The sequence below is a fragment of the Heloderma suspectum genome, chromosome 6 (assembly GCF_057233095.1).
Source record: "Heloderma suspectum isolate Gila_16-S chromosome 6, 16-S_ref, whole genome shotgun sequence".
NCBI lineage: Eukaryota > Metazoa > Chordata > Lepidosauria > Squamata > Helodermatidae > Heloderma > Heloderma suspectum.
Window position 1 is genome coordinate 83730487 of NC_139463.1, and position 19703 is coordinate 83750189.

General features: G+C 43.6%; 1 pseudogene; it reads right to left on the reverse strand.

Moving 5' to 3' along the window:
* Window positions 1–11769: 11769 nt before the first annotated feature.
* LOC146341584 (olfactory receptor 14A16-like) lies at window positions 11770–12750 on the reverse strand (annotated as a pseudogene).
* Window positions 12751–19703: the final 6953 nt, after the last annotated feature.

Sequence of the window (19703 nt, forward strand, 5' to 3'; positions counted from 1 at the left end):
GTTGCATATAGAAGGCAACAAAAGCACATTGATTAGAATGAGGGTTTAATTATGTCACAAGTGAAGCTGTAGTAATTACAACATTAATTTTAAACTAGCATTATTATTAATAATAAAAATAATAATCTTTTTAAACTATTACTATAGTTTATAGATAAAGTGGTCTCTGCCCATATAGATGTATAGAGAAACAGATTAGACAATGCCCTCACCCCCCCAGTGTACATTTTTATGCATGGCAAATTCTTTCTCATGAATGTTCAAGGGTGTTAATCAGGAGAGGGGGGAAGCATCCATTTTTGGTGATGACCAGGGCAAACCTGTGTAGCCTCAAGAACTGCTCTGCACAGTCATTGGAGGGTTTTGTGTGAACCCCCTTTTGTTAAAAACATTTTTGCAATGATTGCAACTGGTGGCAGGGGGCCTAGCACACTCATGGAGCATTTTCGCCCCACAATTCATCTGTGGAAAGATGCTATGCTGTGAAATTGTGTCCTTCTAGAAGCAATATTTAGGGCAAAATTGATTTCTCAAGTGGGGCAACAGGACCAGCCTTTGCCCCTCAGCTGTTTTTTTCCATTGTTGCAAACAGTTTTTAACAAAGAAAAAAGAAAAGAAAAGGGGAAAGTACATCTCAGCTATCATGAATTCAAAGTCTAAGTCTCCCCCACCCTAACATAATACAAATTGTTTTTTATATGTAACCATTTGGATATTGGTAATTTTTCACATTCTGCCAAGTAGGTTAGGAGTATTTTACTACTGCTTTGTTTCTCTGGATATCTGCACAGGTATAGAGGCTTGATAAAAGAATTTCCTCACCTCATTGTCAGAAATTATAGGCAGTCCAATTTCGAACTTGTTTACATGGTCAAAGATGTAAATTTTGGTTCCATGAATTCAACAAGAGAGAGAAAGGTTACAAAGAGTGGGAAATGGTGGCATACAGGTGATAAGAAAATTGTTGCAAATTTAAAAACCAAAGGACAGTAAAGAATGTGAAAACAGAAAAAACATTGAAGGTGGTAAAGCAAGTATTTGTGACTGGCACACAAAAGATGTATCTGAGTGAGAAAGACAAAATTTAAAATTCTATGTGATATGCAGACCATCCTGGTTCAAACAGAAAAGACAGATATTTATGGATTTTCAGCCTCAGACAGGGGATATGGTAAGTCACTCAATAATGTGACATCAAAGTAACTGAATAATAATCAGTATATTCCGTAAGTCATAGAATATTTACAAGATATGTGCAAATTGTTCATTCCACCTGCATCCATGATAAATTTTAATAATCTTATCAAACCTCTTAACACTTCCCTTAAAATCACTCCCCTCAAATTAAAATGAAAACCCTCAAATACCTGAGGAGGAATCTCCAGATTAATGGCAAATTTCATTTAAAATCAGATTTCAGTGACAGCTTGATGCTGATGATGGATCTGTGTTTGAGATCACTCAACAGATTTCATTCATGCATGTTGGCAATTACACCTTTCTTTGAAAATTTCAGAAAACATTCCAGCATCCAGAAAAAACAACAACCGACAAAACGACTCTGATGAATGCCAAGTCAATCAACGTACAGAGAACTGCAGCAAATAAGTCCTAGATGCTGAAGAGGAGATAGGATAGAGAGGGAGGGCAGGAAGGCATTTTCATAGCTTACATTGTGAGAACGATTGAGATCCTCCTGAAATTTCAAGGAGTATCATAATTCTTCTTCACAGATATACCTCAGCAACAGGCACTATCTCCTCCAATGATGTTAGATGACTGTGTATCTGTTCAGGCATCCATGCCATTTTATAAAAGCCCTCTTGGATCTGTGATGGAAGTCAGGATTTGTCAAGACAGGTGGGAGATTAATTAATATCTCTTGAGATTTGCTCTCACTGGACTTCAAGAATTCTGAGCAGTACAGGCATACAGAAAAGACATTAACTTCCTTCCCTCTTCTTTTGCTGATATGGTTAGGACAGACTGGCATTGTCTGTGCACCTGAGAATGACAGAACACAAAGAAATCTAATTCCTCCTCTCTTGCTATTTCAAATATAATTATTTACAGACACTTCTTTAAAGCATAGATAGGTCTAATTTCCAATTGCTTTCCTTTCACATTTCATTCACCATTGCTGAAGAAACCTCTCTTAGGAAAAAGTTCCAGAGCATTGGGGCTGCACAGAGAAAGTTCTGCCCCACTAGAGGTGAATTTAGATGAGATGTAATCTGGAGCAGGACCTCCTCAGAAGATCATTAATGCTGGGCTGGGCAGATGTATAAGAGAGGATATGTTCCCTAACATAATTAGGACCCAGACCATGTAGGGCTTCTTTGTCAGAACTGGTACTCTGAATTGGCTCAAAGTGAATTTCCACATGGAAAGTTGTTTCAAGATAGGAGAAAATAGAACAAAAATTGTCTACATCTGTCAGCATGTGGACAATTGCATTCTGCAGATGTAAAACTTCCAAATAGTTTGCAAAGGGAAGCCTACATATGCATGCCACCACTTCCTCCTCTTACCTGGGCCCCCAAAAAACCTTAGGATGAGTTCTTCTGTGTCCATTTTTAATTATTTTTAATTAAATTTATTAATCGCCCATCTGGCTGGTCACCCAGTCTTTTCCTTTGTACTTCTTTCCAAAAGAGGAAAGAAGCAAGTTTATCCACACTTATATTTGCTGGGGGTGGGGGAGAAGTTTATACACACTTCAATTATTCAGCCACATATTGCAGATTGGTGTTACATGATGCAACACCCATCACTGACAACTTTTCTCCCCCCCCACACACTTTTCTATGTTGAGTCTCAAATTTACATTGCCAAAAAGGCACCTGGTTCTAATATAAATTGCAGTCGTAAGGAAAGAGGTTAAATGCCCCTACCCAGTCCTCAAGTGTACTGATCCATAAGAGATCCCATGAGCTAACTTTTGAGTACATAATTTTATTTTATTTTTTTAAAAAATTGCTACATCTTTAAAGTAACGTGCAGTTTAACCCTCAGACAAATTTAAGAGGGCTGGGGATGGAATGCACGGGTGGGGGGGAGCAGAAAGATCAAGGCCTCACACCACCTTTCTGAATGCAGAAATGCTGCACAAAGGCCCCAATCCTTGCTCTTTCTTTCTGTGTGATGGGAAAAGAACATTCAAGGATTGCGTCTCACACTAGGGGAATGTTCACCTGTTTCATTGAAATATGGATTCACACTCTATATACCCTCATTAAGATACATGTGAGAATCTAGACTTATTCAGTCACCCTCATTGTGTGCAAGCTCTACACATTAGAAAGGAAAGCAGGGATGAGCTTGTTAACTCCATCCCCTCGCTCATCTTTCTCATCACTTTCTAAAAGTTGTGGTGATAGTCTGCAGAGGATTGCCTCCTCAGTCCATAGAAGCTGTCCCCAAGAATCTTGTGTTTTGACATGAAATCATGATTAACTTCAGTAAATTAATATTTATAATCCCACTTATCATACAGGTAAAACTGCAAGAAAGGGAAGGTACTTAGGCAATATGAGTATGGTGTGATATCCCATGCTGTGGTTAGTTCCAGCTTCATAACTACCATGGAGCTGGGTATCTGTCAGTGCCAAATGGTGGACCTGAGTCTCAGATTTGTCTGTTCACTGGAACAGACCCATGGAGTCAATGGAAATGAAGCTATGATGCAACTGAAACCAATATTCTGTGTAACTGGTACCCAACTGACAACCAATATCATCCTCATAGAATGACAAGAGTTGGAGGTTGCCCTCCCCACAGTTAACTGTTTCCTCCCCCACACACACAGCAATCCCCCTGCAAGCTTCCATTCCTTGCAGTTGTAAATAATTTAGAATGTAATTATTGTATTGGGACTGATTTTCGGATTGGTGCAGCAGGAGAGGGAAGGGGAGAAAGGGAGAGAAGGGGAAGAGAGAACAAGAGAGAAATGTGGAGAAAGAAAGAGAGAAGAGGGATGGATGGATGGATGGATGGATGGATGAACTGATGGATGGATGGATGGATGGATGGATGGATGTGTGTGTGTGTGTGTGTGTGTGTGCGTGTGTGCATGAGAGAGTGTATAGGAAAGACAGAGATGGGACAGCTATGACCCCACAAATATTTTCTTTGGTCCCACACACCACTGCCATGTAGCCCATGACAGCTTTCTCCTGAAGGAATGCAGCCCTCTGTGGCGTGGGGAAGGTTCACCACACATGCTGTTGAACATTGTAAAAGGTGAGACTCAGACACACATCTCACTCTTCCAACCTTAGAAGGAGGACCTTTTTGAGAGTACTGACCAACCTTAAAAAACACAAAAGTAATATAACTTCAGAAGTGTCCCTCAGTGGAATGTGGCACAGGGAATACAACTCCAAGGAATATTCCTGAGAAAGGAACAATGTGATCATCACCAACAGCTATTTTGAAGTGGTCTAAAAACAGCATACAAGGGAGTACCAGAATCTATAGCTGCACTCCAACAGAGCTTAAATCATACTTACGATCACTGATGTCAGTGGCCTTATGTATATGTAACTCTGTGGTGGATGGGGTCCCTAATGTTTACATAAATTAAAGCAAACAGCCTTTCAGCAGAAATCTCAGGGAATCTGCCTCAGAGAGCAATGAAACTGGAATTGCCCGCTGTGTGTCTTAGGATAAAGGGGGAAGCACTTTTGCTTTTCTTCAATGATGTTAAATTCCAATTAATTAACACTAAGAATAGTTCTGGCCCTTTGACAATTTCCTTTAAATAAAACCATTGTTGTTGTTGTTTATTCGGTCAGTCGCTTCCAACTCTTCGTGACTTTATGGAGCAGCACGTGCCAGAGCTTCCTGTTGGCTGTCGCCACCCCCAGCTCCCCCAAGGTCGAGTCCGTCACCTCCAGAATATCATCCATCCATCTTGCCCTTGGTCGGCCCCTCTTCCTTTTGCCTTCCACTTTCCCTAGAATCAGCATCTTCTCCAGGGTATCCTGTCTTCTCATGATGTGGCCGAAGTACTTCAATTTTGCCTTTAATATCATTCCCTCAAGTGAGCAGTCTGGCTTGATTTCCTGGAGTATGGACTGGTTTGATCTTCTTGCAGTCCAAGGCACTCTCAGAATTTTCCTCCAGCACCACAGTTCAAAAGCATCTATCTTCCTTCACTCAGCCTTCCTTATAGTCCAGCTCTCGCAGCCATAGGTTAATATAGGGAATACCATTGCTTTCACTATGCGGACCTTTGTTATCAGTGTGATGTCTCTGCTCTTCACTATTTTATCAAGATTTGTCATTGCTCTCCTCCCAAGAAGTAAACGTCTTCTAATTTCCTGGCTGCAGTCAGTGTCTGCAGTAATCTTTGCACCTAGAAAGACAAAGTCTGTCACTGCCTCCATGTTTTCTCCCTCTGTTTGCCAGTTATCAATCAAGCTGGTTGCCATAACCTTGTTTTTTTTGAGGTTGAACTGCAATCCAGCTTTTGCACTTTCTTCTTTCACCTTCGTCATCAGGTTCCTCAACTCCTCCTCGCTTTCAGCCTTCAAAGTGGTATCATCTGCATATCGGAAATTGTTAATGTTTCTTCCAGCAATTTTAACTCCAGCCTTGGATTCATCAAGCCCAGCACGTCACATAATGTGTTCTGCATACAGGTTGCATAGGTAAGGTGAGAGTATACAACCCTGCCGTATTCCTTTCCCAATCTTAAATCAGTCCGTTGTTCCGTGGTCCGTTCTTACCGTTGCTACTTGGTCGTTATACAGATTCCTCAGGAGGCAGACAAGATGACTTGGTATCCCCATCCCACCAAGAACTTGCCACAATTTGTGATGATCCACACAGTCAAAGGCTTTAGAATACTCAATAAAACAGAAATAGATGTTTTTTTTCTGAAACTCCCTGGCTTTCTCCATTATCCAGCAGATATTGGCAATTTGGCCTCTAGTTCCTCTCCCTTTTTGAAACCCAGCTTGTACATCTGGCAATTCTCATTCCATGAATTGCTGGAGTCTACCTTCCTTGCAAGATCTTGAGCATTACCTTACTGGCATGTGAAAGAAGTGCCACTGTTCGATAGTTTGAACATTTTTTGGTGCTTCCCTTTTTTGGTATGGGGATATAAATTGATTTTTTCTAATCTGGTGGCCATTCTTGTGTTTTCCAAATTTGTTGGCATATGGCATGCATCACCTTGACAGCATCATCTTGCAAGATTTTAAAACGTTCAGCTGGGATTCCGTCATCTCCTGCTGCCTTGTTATTAGCAATGCTTCTTAAGGTCCATTCAACCTCACCCTTCAGGATGTCTGGCTCTAGCTCACTGACCACACCGTCAAATCTATCCCCGATATTATTACCCTTCTTATACAGATCTTCCGTATATTCTTGCCACCTTTTCTTTATCTCTTCTGCTTCTGTTAGGTCCTTGCCATCTTTGTTTTTGAGCATACCCATTTTTGCCTGGAATTTACCTCCGATGTTTCTAATTTTCTGGAAGAGGTCTCTTGTCCTTCCTATTCTATTATCTTCTTCCGCTTCCACCCATTAATTGTTTAAAAATAATTTCTTATCTCTTCTGGCTAACCTCTGGAATTTTGCATTTAATTGGGCGTATCTCCCCCGATCACTGTTGCCTTTTGCTTTCCTTCTTTCTTGGGCTGCTTCCAGTGTCTCAGCAGACAGCCATCTTGCCTTCTTGGTTTTCTTTTTCTTTGGGTCGTTGTTTGTTGCCGCCTCCTGAACAATGTTGCGAACTTCTGTCCATAGTTCTTCCGGGACCCTATCTACTAAACCTAGTCCCTGAAATCTATTCTTCACCTCTACTGCATATTCATGAGGAATATGAGTGAGCTCATATCTAACTGATCTGTGGGTCTTCCCTATTCTCTTTAGTCTGATTCTAAATTGTGCAATAAGAAGTTCGTGATCTGAACTACAATCAGCTCCAGGTCTTGTTTTTACCAACTGCATAGATGTCCGCCACCTTTGGCTACAAAGGATGTAGTCAATCTGATTTCAGTGTCGACCGTCTGGTGAAGTCCATGTATAAAGTCATCTCTCAGGTTGTTGGAAGACAGTGTTTGTTATACACAGTGAGTTGTCTTGGCAAAATTCTATCAGCCTATGTCCCACTTCATTTTGTTCTCCCAGACCATGCTTGCCTGTAATTCCAGGTATCGTTTGACTACCCACCTTAGCATTCCAGTCTCCTGTAATGAAAATAACATCTTTGTTTGGCATACTGTCCAGTAGGTGCTGCAGATCCTCATAGAACTGATCTACTTCTGCTTCTTCAGCATCTGTGGTTGGGGCAAATATTTGGATCACTGTGATGTTAAATGGCTTACCCTAAATTCGAATTGAGATCATTCTGTCATTGTTTGGATTGTATCCAAGCACTGCTTTAGCCACTTTATTATGAATTATGAAGGCTACTCCATTTCTTCTGTGGTCCTCTTGTCCACAGTAGTAGATCTGGTGGTCATTTGATGTGAAGTGGCCAATTCCAGTCCATTTCAGTTCATTGACACCCAAAATGTCTAGATTTAATCTTGACATCTCCCCAATAACCACATCCAATTTGCCCTGGCTCATAGACCTTACATTCCAGTTTCCTATGGTGTGTTGATCTTTAGAACATCGGATTCGTCATTCACCACCAGCATCATCAGCTGCTAGCTATCCTTTCGGCTTTGAACTAGCTGCGTCATCACATCTGGGGCTAGTTGAACTTATCCTCCAGTAGCATTTTGACCATCTTCCGACCTGGGAGTCCCATCTTCCGATGGTATACTGACATATCTCTGGTTGTACTGATCCATTTAGTTTTCATGGCAAGAATACTGGGGTGGGTTGCCGTTTCCTTCCCCAGGGATCGTATTTAGTCTGACCTCTTTGCCATGACCTTCCCGTCTTGGGTGTCCCTTCACGGTTTAGCTCATGACATCATTGCTCAAGCTCCAGCACCACGACAAGGTAACAATCTCCTTTGTTGGAGAAATAAAACCATGCTTTTCATTAAACCCTATTAATGTGTTAGGATATTTTTGTGAACCGCCCAGGGAGCTTCAGCTATTGGGCAGTATAGAAATGAAATAAATACATAAATAAAATAAATAAATATGCATTTGTACACTTTTCTATTCTTTTCTATTCAACCACCCACTGTCATCTCCACACATCCTCCGCTTTTCCATAATTATCACAGAAACCTGAATGGGTGAGCTGTAGGGGAGCAGAGGATCTGGCCCAGCTCTGCCCCCCCCATATACTTCGCAGCATCAGCCCAGGTCAGAGGGTCAGGGAGGGGCTAAGGTCCCCTCGAGTGTGTTGTTTTAGAACCCCAGGACTTTGTTCCTGGGAGACTTTAATATGCACACTGTGGCATCCTTGGCTTGGCTGGCTTAGGACTTCATGGCCTCTGTGACTATGATGGGGCTGCCTCAATATACTCTGCAGTATATGCATTCTGTACACATTGCTTGTGATGTGCAACACTTTATCACAGTCTTTGGAAAATGTGAATATCTATGTTTATCTATGTTCCAGCGCATGTATTGGTTTGGATTGGGCAGATTTGGTCAGTTCAAATACAGATTTGAACTGAACTGAACAAATGCCTCCCTATCTCTAAGGAGAGCGTGGAATCATGATTAGAGCAGAGCTTGCTTGATGGGTAGGACAGGGTCAAGCTGTCCCATGAAACCTCATGGAGAAAGCCAGAAGACAATGCTGAGCCATTCTGTAGCTTTGCTGCTTGCTCCTGAACCTGGCCAGTTGCAGCATGGGGCCTGAGGCATTCTCAGGAACTGAATATGGCAAGTGACTGGAGCCTCAGCTGATGGAGTCATCCCACAAGGAATTACAGTGGTGGCAAAATACAATAAAAAAAGTAGGGGCAGTTTCCACAGGGTCTTGCTGGTAATCAGTCTTTGGTTCATCTAATACTTCCTTTGGCATTCCCCTCAACCCACCTGTTAGCATAAATTCACATTCACATACCATGCATGATCATCAACATGGTTTCACCAGAATGCCCCAGGGGTTCAACCAGTCTCCTAGCATATACCATTCCTACATGACACATATGTGGGAACACTTGAGCTCAGAGCACAAAAGTGAAATGATTTCTGTCATGGTTCATATCTTGGTCCATTGTCCAACTGACCACAGGAAACACCTGAGAAGCATTGGCCATCATCCAGCACACAGGATTGAAAGCAAATGGGGGGAAAGCCCAGTTAGAACAAACACAAGCACGAAATAAGGCATCAGGTTGGGAGAAGAGGGCCAGTCCCCTGACACCCAGTGAAGGGAGCGGATTTCCAAAGGGCTTGCTGTCACAGAAACCTACTTGATCAGAGGGTTGAAGGGCACTTTACATTATCCTAGACTAGAGCCTTTATGGAGTTGTGTGTTGTGTTTTGTTTTTTGCAGGAGAGGTCAGATGCTTGTATGCTCTGCTTAAAAAGAAGAAGAAATGGGATAGGGTCCAAAGCAATGAGGTGCTTTTGTGACTCTTAGAGAAGGCTTGCTTTAGTACACCTAGAGCCACGACTAGGGATGGATGGGTCCCCCCACCATCTGTGTTCTCCAGGGGCCAACCAAGCCCCTGCCCCTGCTCATGTGCAAATTTTGGAAATTTGCACTAATTTGGGAACTGTTTGCCAAATGTTTACATTCAGTAGCTGTTTGTTTTATGAAATTTTCCCATTTATGCAAAATGAATAGAAATCACAAATGCGAGCACAAATTGAGGAGAGACGAAGAGCAAGCTGTTGTTCAGAGAGTCTTGGTGAGCTCAAACATTACCTGTTTGCCCATCCTTATGCTTGATGAGCATATACTTCATGGTCCTGCTCTCCCACATGATTTGTGGTTGTTGTTGTTGTTTCCTTCCCAAGATCTGTGCCCATTATTCAATGTTCCCCCACACCTGAGCTTGACAATGTGATGCAGATCAAGGGCTTTTCTTCATGTGGCTTTTACCACAGCACATTACCAAGGCTTCTGCTTCTGGACTCTTTGTGGGATTAAGATTGGCCCTTTTACACATGTCCCCCCCCCGGGGGGGGAGTTCTTTCTCTGTGTAACAGAACATATAGAAGAGCAGAGAAAGAAAACCTCATTAGGCGGAAGTATGGTATAGCGGAATTGCAGAAATACACTGAAGTTTCATCTCTCCATTCAGTGATATATGCTATATCAGAGTTTCCTTATTAGAAAACAGCAACAACACTAAAATGGTTGTAAAGCATGGGGCAGACTCTGGAGGATCACAACATCATTTAAAGCACTTGCAAACTACTAAAGCACTTGAAGAATCCCAAGTGGACAATAAATGCTTCATGTAGAAAGGCTCCAAGATCACAAAGAGAGTTTAGGAGGAGCAATATTTACTACTTACATAAATTATCTTTGATTGTTTAGGCTCATTTATATGCATTGCCTTACCTAGTTAGTAAAATAAATAGCAAGACCTTTTATTAAGTGGCCTATGACAGAAAGAAGCACTGCATTATTATGGAAAGCTACTCTGCCCTAATCTCAGTTCTCATATGGCTTCCATTATACTTGCATATACTTATACAAACCAGTTCAGTAACCAATGAAATCTAGAGTATGAATCCTTCCTTTGTCATGAGCTTCCTTGCTTTCTTTCACGTTACTCTTTCAAATGCCATATAAAGGAATACCAAAAAGGGGGATTGAAACAAAAATCTCAGCTTTCTACCTATGGGTGAAAGACCCATAGCATTGGTCCTGCCCAAAAGCTTTCAGTATTCAAGTACACATTTCCAGTGGTGTAGAATAATGAAGGATGCAGCTCTAGGGAGATGCATTTCAATTAGGTTTTTATAAGGAATTACCCACTTTGCTCCTTCCTGACCAACCATGGAATTGAAGACCACCTATGGTTCAAGTCTGGACATTTCTGAGCCTACAATGTAGGCATGGACACCCCCCAAAAAGTGTTCAACAATATGTATACATTTGAAAACTGTGCATGAACAAATTCGTATTTTTGAAGAATGAGCACAAATAGCCATTAATCAAAGGGAGAAGAAGGTGTACATTTTTAAAAAAAGTGCACAGAATTGATGCATTTGGGAAAAAAAATCCATGAAAATGCACACAGATTTTAATGCAAAACAAACAAACAAACAAAGCTTGCAATATGCTACAAACCTGAAATTGAATTAGCTTTGTGATGGAATTCAGAGAATTTCAGTGAACTTGAGTTGGCTGATTTGCACATCTCATTGCAGATCCCCAGAATGGGCAGTACAGGGTGCCATTGATCCAACAGTTGCACAAGAAAACTATAAAATGAATTCTTAGAAGGGTTGCCAGTGTATTACTACACCACTAAGACCCACTTTCCCCTTTTTACTCCAATGTAAGTGAGTGGGATGATATGGATTGGGAGCCTATCACTGAATGCAGGGGGACTCTTAACCCTTTCCCCCCACATTGGTTCTGATATCTATGGACCTAAGCCTGCAACATAAATTGCCTAATAGTGATCCATTAAAACAAATGAATCACTAATTGGCAATCTAAATTGCAAGGATGAGGAACTCAACTCAGTCTGGATCAGCACTACAGTTGCAGAGAAGGGTTAAAGCCTGAACACTAGGGTTCTGATCCATACTGAGCTCCCTGTGCTTACACTAGAATTAAAAAAAAGGAAAAAAGAAGGAGAAGGAGAAGAAGACATATCTCCTAGCTACATCTTTCAAGTAACATACAGTGTGGGTGGCTTTCATTTAGAATTCACCTTTGTGGAACAAGTTTCAACAAGGTATTCTTAGAAGAGTACGTCAAACCCAATAGCTTTGACAGAGCATGTTTTATCTCCTTGTTCCTCATGCTGTAGATTATTGGATTTATCAAGGGTGGGACTATTGAATATATCATAGTAAATGTCAAATCCAGAAGTGAGGCTGAATTGGAGGTGGGCTTGAGGTAAGAAAAATATCCAGTGGATACAAATATGGAAACAACAGTGAGGTGGGGAAGGCAAGTTGAGAAAGCTTTTTGCCTCCCCTGCACAGAGGGGATTCTCAGCACTGCTGTGAAGATATGCACATAAGTCACAACAATGAAAATAAAGCAGCATAGCCCAATGATAGCACTTAAAATAAGAACTCTAATTTCAAGCAAGTACAAGTCAGAACAGGCAAGCTTAAGTAACTGTGGGATTTCACAGAAAAACTGATTGACAACGTTGGAGCAAAAGGGCAACGCAAAGGTGCCTCCAGTGTTTAACCCAGCATAGAGAATGCTCCCAATCCGTACAATAGTAATCAATCAAATCCAGGCTTGTTTATTCATCTTCATCTCATATTGTAGTGGAGTGCAAATGGCAACATACCGATCATATGCCATGACTGTGAGAAGAAAGAAATCAGATGCAGTAAATATGAGAAACAGGAGGAGTTGAGCAACACATCCAGAATAAGAAATGTGTCTGGTATTCAAGAGAGAATTGGTCATAGATTTGGGGATAATGACTGAAACTTGGCTCACATCCAGCATGGCCAAGTTCATCAGAAATAAGTACATGGGGCTGTGTAAGTGGTGGTCAGAGGCTACTGCAGAGATGATGAGAAGGTTTCCTGCAACTGCTGCCAGGTAAAAAACAAGGAATCCAGTGAAGTGCAGAATCTGCAGTCCCCGAAATGCTGAGAATTCCAGGAGAAGAAACTCTGACAGAGAGGATTCATTCATGAGATGTTCCTCTTTAAGCAGCATGCTGCCGATAAAAAGAAGCAAAAGGGCACTCCTTAGAATGAGGACTTAGCATTATTCCACACTGAGTTCTTGTTAGCTTAAAATTAATATGCTAAGCACATTAGTAGTAGTAGTTACAGTAGTGGTTGTTGAAGAATTCCAGGTAGTAATGCTTTAGCAGCCATATCGGGGGTCAGACTAAGTAGCCTCATGCAGTCTCATGCTTCATATTCTTGCTGAGCTCTTTCTCCCTTGAATATATTGTTGTAAGCTGACGAGTCACAGGAATTCCTTATCTTGTCAAAGGTCATACAATTGTATATCTTGTTCTCTGCTGTTCTCTTCTGTTCTCTCCTTATCATGGCTACCCTATAACCCAGTTCTTGTATTATAAACAATGGTGCTAAGAGAAGAAATGTTGAGGACTGCAACCCCACGCGGGAGGGGGAGGAGGAGCCATTTCATATGTGTCACAATGTCTATAAAACCAATGTGCTGATGTATTTCGGGGCTTCTGGCTCTTTGGAAATGATTCCAGCCTTAAGCCCGCGCGTTAAATAAAGAATCTCTTTTTCCTTCACTCCGTGGTCTCTCTGACTCTGGGTTCTGCAACATAAATGGTGCCGTGACTCGGATGTGGCAGGCTCTGAGCCAGACAGGTGGCAGTTGCCTGCTCTTGATCGCCGCACCAGGAGGACGAGCTCGGCGCATGCCTCCCTTTCTTGGCACCACCGACCTTTTTGTCGAGTGAATGGGAGAAAGCCTGCACCGGGATCGCCCAAACGACAGCGAGCGGCAAGAGAACCTTGGGAAGCAGAGGAAGGAACTTGAGCCCTGCCTGTATCACAGCTGCAATTGAGTTGAAACCCACATTGGAAGCCTTCAGGAGAAAGGCAAGTATATGGGAAAAAGAGGGCCCTGCCTTTAGGGAGAAAGGCCACTGGGCAGAAAAAAAGAGGGCCCCGCCTTATGAAGAAGGTTAGTGTTGGTGGTATACATATACAAAAAGAACCTACTCCTTGCGGGTAGAAGGGGGGCCTGATCACACCCCCGAGTGGGCGCCAGTACCCAGCACGCCAGTACTCAGTAGGAAGCTGAGGAAGCTGGGGAAGCCATTTTCCGCTCTGGTAAAAAGTGGGAAAAGTGGGTGGAAGGGACATATGGATGCAGTGGAGAGAATGATGATTGTGTGAGTGGCTACTGCGGTTTCTGAAGCATACCGTTGACCGTCCGGGTGCCCAGGTAGGGTTGGCGGAGAATTTCTCCCCGAAACTTCAGGGGGCCAAGTGCCAACGTGTTCGGCCCCCCAAAAAAGTTTCGGGGAGAAATCCTCCGCCCCCCCCCCGCCCCCTGCACCCCCCCCGGGACGGGACTTACCTTCACCGAATGTCCCTCCTGGTGGTTGGTCCGGCTGGCGGTTCGGCGGGTGTTCGAGCGAGGTGGGAGCGGCAGCCGGTCTTTCGACCGGCTGCTGCCGCCGCCATTGCAATGAAAGAAGAAAAAAAAAACGCCCCCTGATAGGCTACGTGACGATTCACGTAGCCTATCACGGCTAGATTTGCAAAGTCAGCCGTGATAGGCTACGTGAATCGTCATGTAGCCTATCACGGGTGACTTAAAAAAAAAAAGTGTGTACGGATAATGGCGGCCCCCATAGGGAGCCGCCATTCCCCTTCCTTATTTGGTCACTGTAGTCTACGTAAAGATTTACGTAGACTACAGCGAAAATAAGGGCAACGCTATTTGCGTTGCCCTTATTTTGCGTTGCCCTTATTTTCGCCGTAGTCTACGTAAAGATTTACGTAGACTACAGCGACTAAATAAGGAACGTGAATGGCGGCTCCCTATGGGGGCCGCCATTAGCGTACGCGCTCTTTTTTTTTTTAAAGTCACCCGTGATAGGCTACGTGACGATTCACGTAGCCTATCACGGCTGACTTTGCAGATCTAGCCGTGATAGGCTACGTGAATCGTCACGTAGCCTATCAGGGGGCGTTTTGTTTTTTTTTTTAACTTTCGCGTTCGCGGCCGGGCGAGGCGGGAAGCCTCCTCCCCGGCCTGAATTTCGGCCGGGCCGAGGCGGGAAGCCTCCCCCCCGGCCTGAATTTCAGCCGGGCCGAGGCGGGAAGCCTCCCCCCCAGCCTGAACTCGGGGTGGACGAAAGTCACTTACCTGTCGTCGAAGGCCGTTCGCGGTGGGGGGGAGGCGCTTCGCTGCTCCCCCCGCAAAGTTCAAGCCGGGTGGGGAGGCTTCCCACCTCGCCCGGCCAAAATTCAGGCCGGGGGGGAGGCTTCCCGCCTTGCCCGGCCGAAATTCAGGCCAGGGAGGAGGCGCCTCGCCTCGCCCTGCCGCGAACGCAAAAGTAAAAAAAAAACACAAAAAACGCCCCCTGATAGCCTACGTGACGATTCACGTAGCCTATCACGGCTAGATCTGCAAAGTCAGCCATGATAGGCTACGTGAATCGTCACGTAGCCTATCACAGGTGACTTAAAAAAAAAAAAGCGCGTACGCCATTCGCGTTCCTTATTTAGTCGCTCTAGTCTACGTAAATGTTTACGTAGACTACGGCGAAAATAAGGGCAACGCAAATAATATGGGGGCCGCCATTATCCGTACACTCTTTTTTTTTTTTTTTAAGTCACCCGTTATAGGCTACGTGACGATTCACGTAGCCTATCACGGCTGACTTTGCAAATCTAGCTGTGATAGGCTACGTGAATCATCACGTAGCCTATCAGGGGGCGTTTTTTTTTTTTCTTTCATTGCAATGGCGGCGGCGGCAGCCGGTCGAAAGACCGGCTGCCCCTCCCGCCTCGCTCGAACACCCGCCGAACCGCCGGCCGGACCAGCCACCGGGAGGGACATTCGGTGATGGTAAGTCCCGTCCCGGGGGGGTGCGGGGTGCGGGGGTGTGTGTGGAGGATTTCTCCCCGAAACTTGTTCAGGGGACCGAACACGTTGGCGCTCGGCCCTCCGAAGTTTCGGGGAGAAATTCTCCGCCATCCCTAGCCTGAACTTCACGGGGGGACCAACGAAGCGCCTCCCCCCCACCGCGAACATCCTTCGAGGACAGGTAAGTGACTTTCGTCCACCCCTATGCCCAGGCCAGTAGCAAAGTGCGTGGTGTGAAAAATCCTGTTGTGTTGGCCAGTGAGACCCCTTACTCACTGACCAATTCCCATTCCCTAATTGTGTCTGTCTTCAATTTAGGAGGGAGGCTATGGGTGGTGGGGGAAGCAAACCTTGCACCCCCTTGAGATGTATGTCAAACAAAGAAGGAAAAAGGTTTTTTAAAAAAGATTCAGAATACAAAGAGAAAACAGCAAAAAGCTCAAGGTCGAGCTGAGAGAAAAAAAAAGAACAAGATCTGAGGCTGTTAATTAGAAAAATGTTGCAGGACAGTCTGGCTTTTAACAAAGCGTGGGAGCGTGGGAGTGTAAGGCCGAAGAAGTAGCTGTTAGCCTAGCGCGCCGAGAGAGGGGGGGCAGGAAAATTGCCCACAACGTTCTGAGTTGTGCAACATCATCACCTCGCCTAATTGAGATGAAATCCCTAAAAAATGGAAACTGAAAATGAAGACCCAGAAGATGAAGGCAAAATAGAAAATAAAGGTGAAGAATCACCCCCCAGAGCACAGGCTAGACCCCTCTTCGAGTGAAAAGTGTGCCATAAGACTGTCCCAAAGCAGAATGAAGTAGAAAGACCAGGTTGAAGATCTCTGTCAAGGTAACCGTGTTTAGCTTTGAACTGTGTTAGAATTGCATAGAGCCTGTAGCTATTGACCATCGGCTATATGATTTCTAAAGAGCGTAACCATTAAGCTTTTGCCGTGGGATTCCCTGCAATGAAGAAATCTCACTGATTTAAGTATCCAGTGTTACACTGCCTAAGTGTGTGTGCTGAAGAGACCGAAAAACCAGACAGCATGTTCCTGGCCAAGCCAAAATCACGCTACTACCATGCTCCTGAAAGCTGCAATAAACTGTGTAAGCTGGGAGACCCAACCTGATTGAAAAGAAAAGAAGATATTGGAGCAACTGCCTTAAAAAACAATGAGATCTGTGTAGCTGGCTGGCTGACGCTGTCAGTGATGTTACAACTTTAAATTAAGATTGTTTTCCTGTTTGAGACCCCAGCGAAGAAAGCTGACACAAGTTATTTGTTGCCCGTGCCAAAGCAAGAATTTGGCTGCCCTGTACCTCATCGTGTCCTGTTTTAAGCTTTGGATTTACAAATACAAACTGAGAAGCTTGCCTTTGAAGTCCTGCAAATCACCCCACTGCCTCCCCGAAGATTAATGGCTGCCTGAAAAATGCAAGTATAAGGCGATGCCCATCACCCCCCAGCGGCCTGAGTTTCGGCACTCAGTGTTTCAGTGCTTTCGTGTACCAGGTTAAAAGAAAAAAAAAAGAAGTAAGTTTTTAAAATGTCTGTGAGAGAACCTGACAGAAGTAAAATAAAATTTACAGAGGAGTTGCCCAGGTTAAAGCGTCACGGCTAGAGAGCTGAGCTGTGCTGCTCTGTTTAGACAGAGGCCTTGCTAAAAAGTTGAAGGCCCTTGTCTGTCAGAAGGGGTGTAGGGCCACACTTTCCCTTTTTAAACTGATGCAAAAGTGGAGAGCCTTTGCTGGAAACATCGCATCTTCATTGTCCAGAGCCTTCTCTGTTTGCTTCCATCATTGTCTGGGCTTTTTAGAGACACTCTGCACATGAACTAAAATTTTAAATTGTCAAAGACTTGCCATGGACAGTGCTATGAAGCTTTTGATAAACTTGAACTCTCATCACTGTGAGAGTTTGTAGTCAGCTCAGTGTACAGCAGGCTGAGTTTGATCTATAACTTTTAGATTTCCTTCTGCCAGAACTCATGCAGCATAGAGTTGCCGATGCAAAAATGGTGACCTAGAACTCTTTGCGTGTGTGGGTATGCCCGTCCCTTAATTTTAATGAGCCCTGAGCTTTCAGCCAGAAGAGCAGTATGATTGCTGGATCTGCTCCATCATGCCTTACCATGCAAAAAGTGTTTTCCATTCATTGTGTTAAATTGCAGAAAAAGTTTGTTGTGTATATTTTATGATTTCTTAGATATCATAAAGTATATGTGATATTTGCAGATTAGTGTTAGTTGCAACTCCAAATGATACTAAGTGTGGTTCCCAATGGATGACAAGGAAAAAAGACAAAAGCAAGTAGAAAAGAAGGAAATAGAGAAAGTAGAAGACAGATAGAGAAGGGAGAAAAAAGAAAAAAGAAAAGGCAAGAGGCAAGAGGCAAAGAGAAAAAACATTTGAAAAAAAGAAGCATGGCCATAGTTGCCCCCAGGGTAAATTAAAAGCAGCTGATTGTGCCTGGAGCTTATTACCTGGGGTAAAGTAGCCACAATAATGTAATAGTTCTTTAAAATAAAGAAAATGTAACTAGAAGGAGAAGAAGAGCCTATCCCAAATGTGTGTCATTGGGACTAGTGTAAGGCAGAAAGGTTTAAGTAAGTGAGTTTAACTTAAAAAAGACAAATAAAGAGACAAAACTGGTGCATGGAGCAGAAAGTTTTATATAAAAAGTTTGAAACATGATCTGCAATACAGGCAGATCAGCAAAGAAAAAGAAAGCAAAAGAAAGAGAAAAAATTTGTCTTCCCATACTAATGAATAAAAGTGTTATCAAGCACTTTGAGAAGCGAAGTTGTTTACAGGAAGCTGTGCCTGAGAACCAAACACTTCTAGCCTATGCTGAAATTGCTTGCTAGTGTTGTGTTGCCTCATGGGTAACATGTATAGTATAAAAACCCATTTAGCCCAATAGCTCGTGGTTCAGAGAAGCTGTCTGATCCAACCATTAAGTACGCCTGTGTTCTGTAAGTTACCCAATAAAGTCTCCTTGTAAGTAACCCCCCCCCCCCTTGCTGGAATCCCAAAACACAAGTGGGGCTAGAGCGCCTCACCCAGTATCAAACCCTGCTGTTAAAAGCCATAAAGGCAGGTATAAAGAAGTCAATTAATATAACCAAAGTGTCTAAAGTGATGCAAGGTGCCACCGAGGCCCCAGAGCGCACTTGGAGCGTCTTTCAAATGCCTATCACCAGTATACCTCCCTCAACCCAGAGGCCCAAGAAGACGTGGATGAAAAAAGAAAAGAAGAAGACCCGGCAGAGGCAGAAGATTCTTAAAAAAGAACTAGTGTGCCCAGTGTGGACAAGATGGACATTAGTGGCATGAATGCCCAAATAAAATAAATCAAATACACAAAGGAGAAAACCAAAGGGGCCAGAATGGGCGAAGAGGGAGACAGCTTGAGAGGGGCCGTGACATTGACTGTGGGGGGACGTGACATTGACTTCATGATTGACACTGGAGTGGTATCAAGAGCAAGCAAACGTTAGCCTTAAACAAAAAGTCCAAACACTGAGCAAAGTTCTTCAAGTCCAGCGTCGCTTTGTCTTAAAAAAATAAGCCATTCCCATCACAGAAGTTCATCCTTTCCAACCAAGAGTTAAAGTATGAGTTAAAGAGGGAAAAATAACCCTTTGACTCCCAGATGGAGAAGACTGAAAACTGTCATACTTTCCACCCCCGCAGCTATGAAAGCAGCTAGAATTAAACCCTGGATACATTGGACACGAGACAAGAGAGCGAGAGGGGGAGAGTAGACTATAAACAGAAATCCTGAAAATCCTTTAAAAATCATTCTGAAAAAGCAGTAAGAAGACTCAGGCTAGACCTTACTGTGGACACACCGGGAAACTGTCCCCCTGCGTACGGTCAGACCTGCAACTGGAAAATTGAAGAAGGGGACTAGACCTTACTGCAGCTTGCCAGGTGAATAGCTGCCCGGCGTACGGTCAGATCCCAAAGAAGATCAAACATGCGTGTTGTAGTGTTAGTAGTGTTGCATTGTGTTTCCTTAATAAGGTGCAAAAGGGGGGGTCTGCCCCTGGAAAAAGAAGTTTGTCCCAGTGATTTGCTGATAATTAC